General features: G+C 46.7%; 1 protein-coding gene across 1 annotated transcript in view; it reads right to left on the reverse strand.

Moving 5' to 3' along the window:
* Positions 1–6,678, reverse strand: part of JADE2 (jade family PHD finger 2) — a 184,862-nt gene extending 178,184 nt beyond the window's left edge. Inside the window, exon 1 of the mRNA XM_056857241.1 lies at positions 6,646–6,678. The gene's annotated coding sequence lies outside the window, so the exon portion shown is untranslated. The remainder of the gene's footprint in view (positions 1–6,645) is intronic.
* Positions 6,679–14,035: the final 7,357 nt, after the last annotated feature.

The following is a 14,035-nucleotide window of genomic DNA, read 5'->3' on the forward strand; positions in this document are numbered from 1 at the left end:
AGCATATGAGAAGGGAAAGGAGTCACCCTAATAAAACTACTCAATTATCTCCTGCTTTATAAAAATAAGAAGCTAGACCTCATGGTTCCCTAGATGATGAAAATATGATTGCACCACATGCCTGCATGACTTAAAAATTAGAGAGGGCAGATACAAATTATATTATTTTATATTTACAGATTTATAATGCCTCTCAAAGAGAGACTTGGTACATTACATAATACGGAGAGGGGAGGTGAATGGAATTATACTTTTTGTTTTGTAACACCTACGGAGGAACACCCTGCCCCCCCTACATATTAGGAGCTCACACATTGAAATTTAAAACAAAACTTGGTCCTGTTCACCTCTGCCTGCTTTGCATTTTTTCCATATCTAAGAGGAACTGTTTTAGTACTCATGTTTATGACTCTACTTTCCGTTTCTGACTCTTAATTTTTTTAATCCTTTGCTTATGTAGAAACCAGTCCAAATATGCCAGCACCAAGATATTATTGTAGACATGGGGAAGTTGGATGGGCATCCCCTACATAGCAGTGCATACAAAGCAACAAAGAGAAATACCGGTAGCTATATACAGAATCCAACAATTCCATCTGAAAAGATGCAGAGTAGCCCTAGAAGGCCTGAGTATTTTCAAAGACCTGACTTTGGAGTCCTAAACTGGCTAGCAAAGAAACAACTTAATTACTGTGACTTTCCAAGCCACCCCAAACTGCAAAGGGAGCAAAATTAATGTCACCTAACCGGATATAACTTTTAAGTGAGCCCACACAAAAGCCAGGTGACCCTAGGGATTTAACACAGTTGTAAACCGAACAATCATAGCCTTGCTTCTTCAAAGCATTTTTTCAACGTTGTCCAAAGCTGATCCATAACAGGCAAAACTCAAAAGCAGCTGTCCAGTACACTTTTGACTGCTATTCTTAAACTGTGCTTTAAACTTCTATTCCTACAACTTCCCATCTTCCTTTTCCAGAAGAATTTAAATTTCTCTTCTAAACAGAGAATGCATGTGCAGACTAAAAAGTCGAGGAAAAGATTACTGCCAAAGAGCATTTAACAAAGCCCTACTGATTTCAATGGACTTAGAAACATGGTAATAGTGGTCAGGTGAGGGGGGGGAGACACTAAAGCAACTTCTGAAAAACTGCCCATGAAAATTGGATCTAGTGTCAGAAGACGACAGCATCCTGTTTTCAGTAATTATGCCATCAAGGGAATTCCAGCAGGTGTAGCTTTTCTCATCACTGCATGATAAAAACTGCCCCAACTCCCTCTCCAGCACAAAATGAAAATGACAACTGCTCTGTATATCTGATCACCATAATGTAGATATTTGTAGCTATTCTAAAGTAAGCCTGCAATGGCAACAACCCGAGAGAAAATCTGACTAAGTAAAATCAGCTTCTCTAAACAATGGATAAGTTTACAAGGGATAACCTCTGCAGCAACTCCCTTGGCTGCCAAAAGCCAGTTTAAACTTTCCTACAGAAAAGCAAATTTAACTTTCTATAAACTATTTCTTTTTCAGCCTGAAATATGTTTCGACTTCATTGGCCAGCAAATGTTTAAAGGTCAAACACCATTTTAAGGCCAGGGATTCTTTACCTGAATGAAAAGCAGAGTGAACTGCTGCCCAATCTGGAACCAAAGCCTCACTTGTAAAGATCTGTCTGCAAATTTACAAAATCATTGAATTACATTTAATGACAGTTGGGGGAATAATCAATAAGCTGTTCACAAATAACATGTTGCATGTGCTCCAATACATAAGACTTAATGCTCAAGCTGCACAGCTTCATCTGAACTTCAGATGCTTTTAACCATCAGCAAATCCATTCCCATCTTCCCAACCCCAGTTAAACTTTGACTGTACTTCCTTCTAAGGGGTATGCTGTCAAATAGATTCACTGCCACCCAAGAAGACAATTAGATGTAAAATCAGATCCTAAAGTAAAAAAGCTTTAGCTGTACCATCAAAGGTGTACATTTTGTTTGTAAGAAATGTTTAAGGTTGCAAGGGTGAAAGGCAAAAGATAAGAGATTAAATTATATTCCAGTTGACACAGCTGGGAAGCTCCCAAGCCATTTAAAGAAAGAAACCTTCCAGATATCACGCCTTTTCCGGACAAACACAGATACACGACCCAAGGACAGAGCAAGATATTTGCAGTTGTGAATTATACTCTGCAAAAGAAGAGTGGACCAGAGACTAAGGCAAAATCAGGTTTTAAAAAGACACAGAGAAAGCCATAAGCATTAGTTTTACAAGAATAAAAGAGTGAAATGGGAGGGAAAAGAGAAGCCACCCAAAAGCTACAAGAAGCCAAATGAGAGAGGAACAGGCTCTCAGGGGATCCCTGAGTGCAGTGAGCAAGGGCAAGCAGGGAAGCTGACAGGGTGTCAAAGGGGGGGGGAAGAGGCATGGAAATAGGTTTTAGGATGTCAACAAGTAGCTGACAAAAAGGAAAGGGAGCAGGGAGCTGATAAAGGACAGATACAAGTGGGTGGTGTGGGGACTAATAAGAAAAAGATGGGTATCTGAGCATATGTGACAAGACTAGACCAAAGGACTAGAAGCAGGTTATAGAGAATCACACAGGACCAAGAGAAAGTCTACCAGAGTGAGGCACTGTGTGTGTGTGTGGAGGGGGTACTTAGCAGAGGTATGAACATCTCAATTAGGCACTGAAACAAAAGGGGAAAGGCGTGCTCCAGATAAATGATGACAGAAGGTCCCAGGGAAGCACAGTAGCGATGCAGAGCAGACATGAAGAACATCTGGGGCTAAAAATGGGCAAGAGGCAGAGTTGGGAAGCTGTGTGAAAAGAGCTACAGGAATAAAGTGGAATAAGCATTATAAGCTTGAGGGCTCTGTTTTTTGGGGGGGAATAAACGGACAAGTGCAAAGAGAGATCACAGACAGGCTGAGCAATCAGCTGGGAGGAAACATAAATGAGTTTTTAACAAGAAACTAGTTTTAAAAAACTTCATCCAGAGTTTATCTGATCCTTTGGGCAATTTAAATTATTAAAATATTTCTATCCCGCCTTTCCTAGTGGTTCAAAGGAAGCATGAGGAAAGTATACCTTGTGGGAGGGAGGAGAAAATATGTTCATTGTGAGCATTTTGTAGCTTCCAATCTATATGTACTAATTTGTTTATTAACTATTTTATTCACATGGGTTGCCAGCAGTTCTGAAAGCTGAGCAGGCATGTGTGTGTGTCCGTCCCCCCCATGAAGAATGCCAGCTTTGGGAACATCCACTGGAAAAACTAACTGGCACTTGGGAAGAGGAGTATATCTGGCACCTGTCGTTTAAAAAGAGACATGCAGAGGTGTTAGGACCCGGGTATTCAGTCGCAGACTAAAGAGTAATAAAGAAAATGAAGCCTTGAGGCTTCAGCATGCGGAAAGTACCTTTTCCTCACCATGGTGTAAAACCACAATCAGCCCACACACTTCTGGGATGACTGGCTGGGGGGAGGGGAGCGCTTTCGGAAGAGAGCATGCGACTTGCAGGAGGGCTTGAGCCCCGGGGTTGCTCTCTTTTAAAATGAAAACCCCTGGGTAAGAGAAAGGCTATCGTATTTTGGTGATATTATGAGAAGGCCAGAGTCACTAGAAAAGAAAATAGATTCCTTTGAAATGTGGTGTTGGAGGAGAGTGTTACGGATTCCATGGACTGCCCCAAAAAAAAAATCAGTGGGTTCTAGATCAAATCAAGCCTGAACTGACCCTAGAAGCTAAAATGACTAAACTGAGGCTATCGTACTTTGGTCACATTATGAGAAGACAAGATTCACGGGAAAAGACAATAATGCTAGGAAAAGTTGAGGCCAAGGAAAAGAGGAAGACCCAACAAGAGATGGACTGACTCAATAAAGGAAGCCACAGCCTTCAATTTGCAGGATCTGAGCAAGGCTGTCGAAGACAGGACATTTTGGAGGACTTTCATTCATAGGGTCGCCATGAGTCGGAAGCGACTTGATGGCACTTCACACACACACACACACACACACACACACACACGAGAAAGGACTCTTGAAGAGCAGCTAAAAGTGAGGGGGGAGAACGGCTGCAAGGAGGGGGGAAAGATGAAGAGTCGCTTGGAGAAGGAATGCCTACCCCAGGCAAAGGCTAATTCACAGTGGGTCGCCGGGTTAGTCTGTCTGCAGCAGTAGAAAAGGGCAAGGGTCCAGGAGCACCTTCAAGACTCACAAGAATATTTTCTGGTAGGGTAGGAGCTTTCGTGAGCCACAGCTCACTTCTTCAGATACCTTCAGGCATTCTCTATGGGCAGTTATTCTCAGCATGCACTCTCTATGGGCAGTTATGCATTGTCTATGGACCGTTGTGCATAGTCTTCAGATACCTTCAGGTATCTGAAGAAGTGAGCTGCGGCTCCCGAAAGCTCCTACCCTGCCAGAAAATATTCTTGTGAGTCTTGAAGGTGCTCCTGGACCCTGGCCCTTTTCTACTAATCCAGGCAAAGGCTGTAAGGGAATGCAGAGAAGGCCGGCAGGCAAGGGAAAAGCGGCCCCGCGTGGCCGCAGGAGGCAAAAGCCAGGCCGGGGTGGTGGTGGTGGTGTTGGCTGGAGAGGCGGGCGTGAGTCAGTGGCAGAGATGGAGGAGAAGACGAGGCGCCCCCGTGGGGAGCCGGGAGAGTTGGAGAAGGTAAACAACAGCCACGCCCCCTACAGTCCTCAGCCCCGCCGCGCAGCTCGGCCGCCGCCGCCGCCGCCGCCTGTACATTTCCATTCCCAAATCGCGCGGTGCCCCCCAGCGGCGTCACTCCCTCCCCCCCTCCTTCCCTCCCTCCCTCCCTCCCCCCCGCGCCGTTGCAACGCGGCTGCAAAAAAGCCAGCGGCGCCCCGGCAAGCTCGCGCCGTTCCGAGCCCAGCGGGGCTCGCCCACCCCGGCGGAAGGCGGCGCTGCTGCTGCTGCCGCTGCCTCCTGGGCGCATTGTTTGTGTCTGTGGCAGGAGCTGGCAGGGACCCCACAACCCCAGCACGTGAGAGGAGCGGGTCATGTGGGCGCCTCGGCTCCGAGAAAGGCGAAGGCTCCAAAACGTGCTGCGTTATCAACAAAAATGAAACTCGTGCCTCTCTTCGTTGCCGCGCGGTCCCGTTTTTGCACACACGCTTTTCCCCCCCCCCTCCACCCCTTCCGGGTCCGTATCATGCCCGAACCCTTCCCCCCTCCCTTCTAGATCATCCTCCCCCCCCTCCAATAAATTGCGATCCTCGACCCTTTTCTCACCCATCCCTCTTCCTTAGCGACCTTTGGGGGGCCAGCTCTGCCGCAGTCATCAATTCGAGGCGGCCGTTTCCAGAGGCTCCCGACCCTCGAAAAAGTTGTTGTTTACATTCCTGCCGCCTCCCTTTGAAAACACGACTGACCAACATGCGCAATCTAGGTCTTAAAAACGCTGCACGCTTCCCTCCCTCTCTCTCCCCCCCCGGTTCCTCCTTTGCAGGCAGCTCAGTTAGGAAGCACTAAAACAAATGCAAGAAGGGGAGGGGAACAAAATCGAGAGGCGCTGCAAAAGAAAAAAAACGGAGCAATCCTCCACCCTTTTTACCTTGGCTGCGAGAGAGCGCGCCCTCCAAGAGTTGAGAAGGTCCCCGGGGTTACCAGAGAGGTGCGGGGGGTGATGCTCCAGAAACGTCCCTAGAATTTCCGTTTGCAAAGATTAATCCGGCACCATCGCGGAGGGGGCGAACCATCACACCCCTCGCGGGATCCCAAGACGATAACCTCCTTTTAGGATCAGATACAAAGTAACTCCATGGATGCCACAAACAAAACAAAAAAACCCCAAAAGAATCGCTTCCAGCTGAGATGGCCGCTCGGTGCAAAACCCGACAAGCCCTGCGTGCGTGTTTCTGCTTCTTTTTTAAATCCAGACTTTTTTTTTCCCCCGGCTCTCTTTTGCGACGGCCCGAAATCCTACGGCTGGCCCCCTTTCTCTCCCCTGCCGGCGGAGACAAGACTTCTTCTTCTTCTTCAAAGGAGTGTATAAATTCGGGTGATGCTGGCGATGGTCTCCCTCTGCCTCCCCCCGCCCCCTCCACCACCTCCTCCTCCCCCCTCCCCTCAATTTCTTCTTTTCTTGCTTGTTGTTTCTTCCCGGCGAGCAGCAGGTCCAGGTGCAGAGGGAGCAGCGGCAGACGTGGGTCCCATCCCTGATTGTGTTAGGCATGTGTTGCCTCTCCCTCCCTCCCTCCACCCCCCCCGACGCGCCCCTCGCCCTCCCCTCCCTCTCCTTCACCTCCCTCCGCGGCGCTGAGTCCCCATCTCTTTTTTCTCTTGCGCTCTGGGCAGCTGGAAAGGGGTCGGGTTGCACACACTGACGCGCTCGCCCGCTTCCCCTCGCTCGCCCTCCCTGCAAGCCCGATCAGGTCACTTTCGCAATGATCTTCAGCCTCGCGCGCATGCAACGGCGGCGGTGCACACACACACACACAGATCACAGGGCTGCAACACTTTCTTCGCTTCCTCCCCTTCTCCTGCACGCTCGCCCCCCCTCCACCTCCCGGAGCTATGCACAGGCGTACACTAGCCTGCTGCTGCAACCTTACCCCCCCCCCCAAATAAGCTTATACTTAAAATCTTTTGGCGCCATATTAATGACGTACTTCAAATTTGCCATTTCTTCCTGCGTCAAAAAGACGTTTCTTGCAAATAACAGATGAGGTGCAAGGCGGAGAGAAGGGGGGGGGAACCCTTCGAGAAGACCCTCGCAGCAAAAACCGGGCAGGGGATTTTTTTTTTTTTTTGGTGGGGGGAGGAGTTGCATTCACTAGAAGTGCACGGGAGGGGAGGGGGAAAGCATCGAGATCATAATTGTGCCCTGTGGGTCGCAAAGTTATTTTGGCTGCCCTCTCTGGGGAAAGGGGGCGAAGAGAGGGGCGTTTGAAACGCCACCACCTTATGGAGAAGCGCAGGCAGTCGTTTTAATGCCGCTCAGCTCCAGACCTCTTCTGGCCGGGATGTGGATGGCGTTCAAACACTTGCTCCTTTTCGCTGGAAGCCGGGGGGGGGGGGGAAGAGAGATGGACGTTAAGAAATACCCTTCTCACCCGCCCCCCGCGTCTTGCCCCATGGAACTGGTTTGTTTTGATTCCTGCGCTTCTCTTTCCCAACTACTAAAGGGGGGGGGGCTTTCTTTTAAGCAGAGGGAGGAAGAACTTTGCACAGGAAGAAGAGGAGCCAGGTCCGCCCTCCTGTAGTTCTCGACTTGACCTTGTGATGCACAAACAATACACTTCAGTCCGTGGCTGGAAGGGTGTTTGTTGCTGTTGCTCTCGCCTGTCTGTTTTCTGCGGTGGCAGCAGCAGCCCAGAGCTCCCGCCGACATCCGACTGGCCACACCCACCGCCGCTTGCTGGCTTGAGGCAGACACCTACTCGCTGGGCGCGGAGAATAGCAGTCCTTTCACCCAAGGAGAAATCTTGGGAGGGAGGCAAGAGAACAGGCTGCCCTACTGCTGGTTGGACATCTCGCCCACTCAAGGCGTTTTCCTCACACTTGCAGGGGCAGCCTTAACCCCCCGGCTCACTTTCCCCCTGGGTAGCTGTTGTTACTGTATCACCTTTCTTTAAAAAAAAAAAAAAAGAAGTCCCCCAGGGATGTTCAGGAAATTATGGATGCTGTGGATTTCCACTGAGAGATGACTGAAAAGTTACCCAAAACACCACTTCTGAAATCTAAAGGGTCAAGACTTATTTCTCCACTGTTTCCTTAGGGCCTGTAAAGGTAAAGGTCCCCTGTGCAAGCACCGGGTCATTCCTGACCCATGGGGTGACGTCACATCCCGACGTTTCCTAGGCAGACTTTGTTTACGGGGTGGTTTGCCAGTGCCTTCCCCAGTCATCTTTACTCCCAGCAAGCTGGGGACTCATTTTACCGACCTCGGAAGGATGGAAGGCTGAGTCAACCTTGAGCCGGCCACCTGAAACCGACTTCCGTCGGGATCGAACTCAGGTCGTGGGCAGAGCTTTAGACTGCAGTACTGCAGGTTATCACTCTGCGCCACGGGGCCTTTACTGGTGTTCAAAGCATATTTCTTAACTGGGGGAACCTAGTCCTGCAGGGGTGCAGAAACAGACACTGTTGAGTCTAATTGCAATTTGAATAATCATACATACATATATGAATACATGAAGCTGCCTTATATTGAATCAGACCCTTGGTCCATTGAAGTCACTATTATCTACTCAGACTGGCAGCAACTCTCCAGGGTCTCAGGCAGAGTTCTTTTACATCACCTACTTGCCTAGTCCCTTTAACTGGAGATGCCGGGGATTGAACCTGGGACCTTCTGCATGCCAAGCAGATGCTCTACCACTGAGTCACAGTCCCTCCCTCAGATTGTTACCACTTCGTTTGAGCCTGGATTCACCTCAGAGGTGAATTCAAGGGGTGGCCTTGGGTAAGTCAACATCTTAGCCCATCATCTGAAATATGGGGAATTGACGGCCTGCCTATCTCACAGGCTTCAGTTGTTTGTACAATAAAGGGTCTACATTACAATTGTAAATGGCAAATCCAAAGTTAACCATTTCAAGCAGGTGTTCTCTTTTCACTTACTTCCAAAGACGCATCTGCCCTGCATGAAACAAGCACATTTAGGAAGCATTAAAATGGTACCCCAACTGGAATCTACTCCCCGAACAACACAGCACTAGTATAAGAATGCTTTCTTATACCATGCTACATATTCCTTGAAGAGCTGTCATTATCAGAGACAGTTTATGCATTTTTCCCCTTTAACACAGGCCTCTCATTGGGTTTGAAAAATCTTTTCTGATAACGGTCACCTTTTCACTATTCTTGGAGATGGGCTCATAGACAGAGGACACTGCCTTATACTAATTAAGACCATTGATCTTACTTAGCTCAGTATTGTTGTCTCTTCTGACCTAAAGCAAGGCTCCAGATCCCAGGCAGGGAAAGGTTTTTCCCAACAGTGCTGCCAGAAATCCCTTCAACTGTAATAGCCAGAGAATGAATTCAGGATGTTCTGCATACAAGCATGTACTTAAGCTTTACCCAAGAGGGGAATTCTCCCCCCTCCCGAATAATATCTCCATAACTAAATCCCCTCATCAATAGATAACTTATGTACAAATGAGAATAGTTTGCTGTCTTGTTGGTTCTTCCCAACAATTGTCAATAATTTACACTAAAAAGATATATTTCAACTGGCCAAGGTCCTTTACCTCATGTCTTGAAACAGTGACTGGGCCAACACCACCCACTACGTTGAGTAGCAGAATGGGAATTGAACCCAGTCTTCCCCGGTTCTATTTAGACACTGTAGTGCCAGCTGTTGGAATTGCAGCAGGACTTGGGGGAATGGTCATGGGAAGGGGATCCTTATCACAGTAGCCTTTTTTTAAAAATCCAGAATGAACATATATCTCTCAGCAGTTGAACTAAGAATATCATTACAGAACAAGTGGAATTTAGCCAAATGGCTGGGACTTTCATAGTATCATTCAAATGGTGTACAAAGTTTCACACTTAACTCTTGGTTAAGCGTTTGGACTGTTGTGTATTTCTCTGGCAAGCTATCCTCTTTAAGCTTATCAAAAATAATCCATGTCAGATCACTGTATTGTATTCATTAGATCTAGCTGTGTCTAATTTGATTACTAGCTACACCAGTATGCATATTGGATATGATAGCCAAATTGGTAGTGTACTTCAGAATTATTGTTGGAATTATCATATACAGTTTTTCTTGTAGGGCCATTGATGGTCCCAAAACAGACGTTATTGGTCCCATCTTCTGATCCACCAGTCATCACATTACGCTGTTATGGAGATACTACATTTTCTGGCCCTTTGAACAGACATGCAGTCAAATGTGGAAGAAACAGTGCCTGATTTATGCTGGTTAGGATTCATATATGCCAGGTAAAAATCTAAGAGATGTCCACTGAATGTTGCAAATCCTGATCGCAAACATGGGTTGGTCTGTCTGGTATATGGAAGATAACATCAAAGTGTAGTGAGTTGCCATGCTCCTCAGTAGGTCTTGAAAGGGTGAAGAATTGGAGAGGCTGCATGGTGTGGCTTCTGCACATATGCTTTGCATACTCCACTGTGGAATGGAGGAGATCAACAGGAAAAACATAAGGCATTGTGACCTATCTCTCTTGGTTGCTTGAGGCATCTGGGGTTGTTTATACAATGGGCAAAATTTAATTAATCACAGATTTTCCTGTTTCCTTGTGTACCTTGTGCTACAACTTTGTGGCACTCCATAAAAAGATCAGCAATATTTTGTCAGTTGTATGTGGGGAATGAAGAATCTTGTCATATGTACAAGAACTTCAAGATTATCACCTGTGAGTCCATTCTATCTCTTTCCCCCTCCCCTCAACTCTGCACAATTCTGCTTTTATGTGAAAGATGATCATAATTCATGCTGATGAACAGGTCTTATCATCAACGAAGGCAAATTGATAGTGATCCATCTACAGGTTAGCAACAGAATACCACTGGTGGATTTAATCCAGCGAGGCAGAAATAAAATCATTCACCAAAGTGGCAGATAAACAGTTAAGTCTATTGTGGAATGAGCGAAGAGTCTTTCTTGCAGAACAAGAGTTGGTTTTTATATGCGGACTTTCTCTACCACTTAAGGAAGAATCAAATGGGCTTGCAATCACCTTCCCCTCTCCACAACAGACACCCTGTGAGGTAGGTGAGGCTGAGAGAGTGTGACTAGCCCAAGGTCACCCAGCTGGCTTCATGTGTAGGAGTGGGGAAACAAATCCAGTTCACCAGATTAGCCTCCGCTGCTCATGTGGAGGAGTAGGGAATCAAACCCGGTTCTCCAGATCAGAGTCCACCGCTCCAAACCACCGCTTTTAACCTCTACACCACGCTGGCTCTACCAATGGGCCAAGATATAGCCTATAGGCAAATCAAGGTCCTAACTACACAGTACATTTCCCCCAGTTATATCCCCAGGTCAAATCAATAGATGTAGCCTGGGAGTTCTGTGGCAGGCAGAGAGATGAGTTTTAAGATTCCTTCCCCATGTGTCATGTCATTTTCCTGACTTAGAACAGTCTTGGGGAGCCCAGTGGGGAAACGTGTAATATGCACTAAGTTTCCCCAGTGGGACAAATAGCAGCTTCCTGTGGCCATTTGAGTCCTCTTTCCCAACTGCTGCAGTCCCAGTCTGAACTGGGAGTCTCCCCACACATCTAAGAAGCATGGAACTTCCAGGTGATGTTTCGCAACCTGACACGGGGCGTACCCAGGAAGAGTGTATTATGTTGTTAGCCCCTAAGTAGATGTGGGTCTACTCAGTTAAAGAATAATAAATTGATTCATACATAACATTGATTCATACATAAACTTTCCCATGTCTTTTGAGTTAAAAAAAAAAACACCTGTGATTTTCAGTAGCTGTTTCCTCACTGAACAAATAAACCACAGAATGAGAGAGCTGTTCTAAGTGTGTAAAGTGCAGTCAAGTCACAGCCGACCTATGCCAACCCTAGCAAGGGGCTTTCAAGGCAAGTGAGAAGGAGAGGTGGTTTGCAATTGCCTTCTTCTGCAGAGTCTTCCTGGGAGGTCTCCCTTCTAAGTACCACCCCTGCTTAGCCTCTGAGAACTGACAAGATTGGCTATACCATCCATGCTGCCTTCCCTTCCCCAAGGGAGACGTTACACAACATAAACTCACTAAACCAAAAGTGTCAAATGCAAATTCCCTGCCCACAAGTTACTTATTCATCTGTTATACTGGAAAAATTAGAAAGTGTTCTGCCAGCTTTTGCCAGTTATCTAGGCTCAGAAATGTGTAGCATGAATATGATGACTAAAAAGTTTTATATGCAAGCAGCTACCTGTGAAACCGCAGTGGGGAATCACATTCTTCCCTGCCTTGCTCAATTACCTAGCTGCCCACTTGTGGTATGGCCGCCTCCATCGACCTTGCTCCGGCTCCTCCTCCCTGGGCAAACTCTTGCTTTGTCCCCCTCCCCCATTGTGCCCACCCTCCCTTCTCCCCAAAGTTCTGCGCACCCACCTGTCCATCCTCGCCATGATGTTTGCCTGCTGTCTGCCACTCTGCCTGTCCCCCTATCTGTTCTCCTTCTTGCCATCCTGCAGGGAGCAGCGGTGGGGGGGGGTTGCCTCCTGACTGCCCCCCTCACCTGCCTACCTGCAGGTGGCTCAGTGATGGCAGGTCTGCGCTTCCACCTCCTTAGTCTCCCACATGGTGTGATTCAGGTGGATGTTGGGGTTTAAAACCTATTCTCCAGGTTTTAAATATTTTTTCATATTTTTCTACAAATCTAGATTTGTAGAAAAATATGAAAATCTAGATTTGTAGAAAACAGTTCTGTTCTCTATGTGAGCCTGATTCATAAATTTAAGTATTCACAGATGAGGTCATATTGAGAATTTTATATATACAAGCAGGGGACCCACAAGGATTTTCTGGAGGCATCCCAGTTTCCACTCTCTCACTGTTTCCTCTTCCCCTTTTCTGAAAGCCCCAATAGCCCATCCTCTTTTCTTGCTTCATTTTCTCAAAGGCCAAAACAACCCTGCAAAGGACCCTGCCCCTCTCTCTGCCTTTCACTGACAGAAACCAAGTCTAGAAGGCTAACAATACTGTTGTGATTGCCTAGCAACGGCCACTGAGGGCATCCGTTCCTTAGAGCTACAGGTTTTCCTTTTATCATTTCTGTAGCATTTAACCCCCCTCCCTAGTTTTTTGTTTGTTTGTTTGTTTGTTTGTTTTAGATTTTGAATTTTTTCCTGCAGATTTGGGACATTTTTCAGGTTTGTAGAATGATCTATGTTGTTTGTTGCTGGGTCCAATCTCTGGATTTAAATATCCACAGCTGAGAATTAGATACACTGATGTTTTAAACACACAAACACAAGTATCTTACTCTTCTCTAGAAAATACCATACTCTTCTATGCTAAAAATGCACTCCATTACACACAACTCAATTTACCTTTACTTAATTCACATGTTGCTAATTGGGGGGGATTGGAACAGATGGGAAGATGCTGTATCATTCAACAGTAGACTTTGCCCCCTTGCCCTATAAGCATCAGCCTCTTAGCTGTGAATATGGTTCAGTAATTTGAGTGGAGTGTGGCAGAGATGCTGCAAGATGCACTGGAATCCTTAAAGAGGCTGGTCTTTTGACATTCCTGTTCTACAAGAACAAGCTTGAGTATTCAGAGTGATGCTGAAATAAGCAGCTTTGTAAGTAAAAAATATCTGGAAATGAAGCCAGCCTGTATTTTTCTTTCATCTTCATTCACTGACCATGCCCCTGCTTATGTGTTTACTTATCTCTAAAAAGGAAAAGGGAAATACAGGCTGGATGGCCCAGGCTAGCCTGATCTCGTCAGATCTCAGAAGCTAAGCAGGGTCAGCCCTGCTTAGTATTTGGATGGGAGACCACCAAGGAAGACCAGGGTTGCTGTGCGGAGGAAGGCACCTGCAAACCACCTCTGTTAGTCTCTTGTCATGGAAACCCCAAAAAGGGGTCGCCATAAGTCGGCTGCGACTTGATGGCACTTTACACACACACATATATTGCTTGATGACGAAACAATTTGAATTACCAGATGTTTTGTTTTATATGGTCTTAAATCCATAACTAAATGGGGCTTCCTAAAGGAAACATCGTTTTTTTGCTTACTTTTCTTTCATCTTCACTTCGTTCCAAGGATGGCATCCTACCTTGATTCGGCTGATCTGGCCAAGTGGATCCGTACTGTGGTTACCTCAAGGCTAGATTATTGTGTTGCTTATTTGAACAATGCTACTTGAAGGTACCACCATGCAAATGAGTAAGATGGGTAACTGCTGTTCAGGCTAGTGTTGCCAACTCCAGGTTGGGAAATTCCTGGAGATTTTGGGTGTAGAGCCTGGAGAGAGTGGGGTTTGGGGAAGGGAGGGACCTCAGTGGGTTTAATGTCATCAGTAGGTATAAAGCAGTCATTTTCTCGGGGAGAACTGATCTGTAGTCTGG

This window comes from Euleptes europaea, chromosome 1 (assembly GCF_029931775.1).
Source record: "Euleptes europaea isolate rEulEur1 chromosome 1, rEulEur1.hap1, whole genome shotgun sequence".
NCBI classification, from domain to species: Eukaryota; Metazoa; Chordata; class Lepidosauria; order Squamata; family Sphaerodactylidae; genus Euleptes; species Euleptes europaea.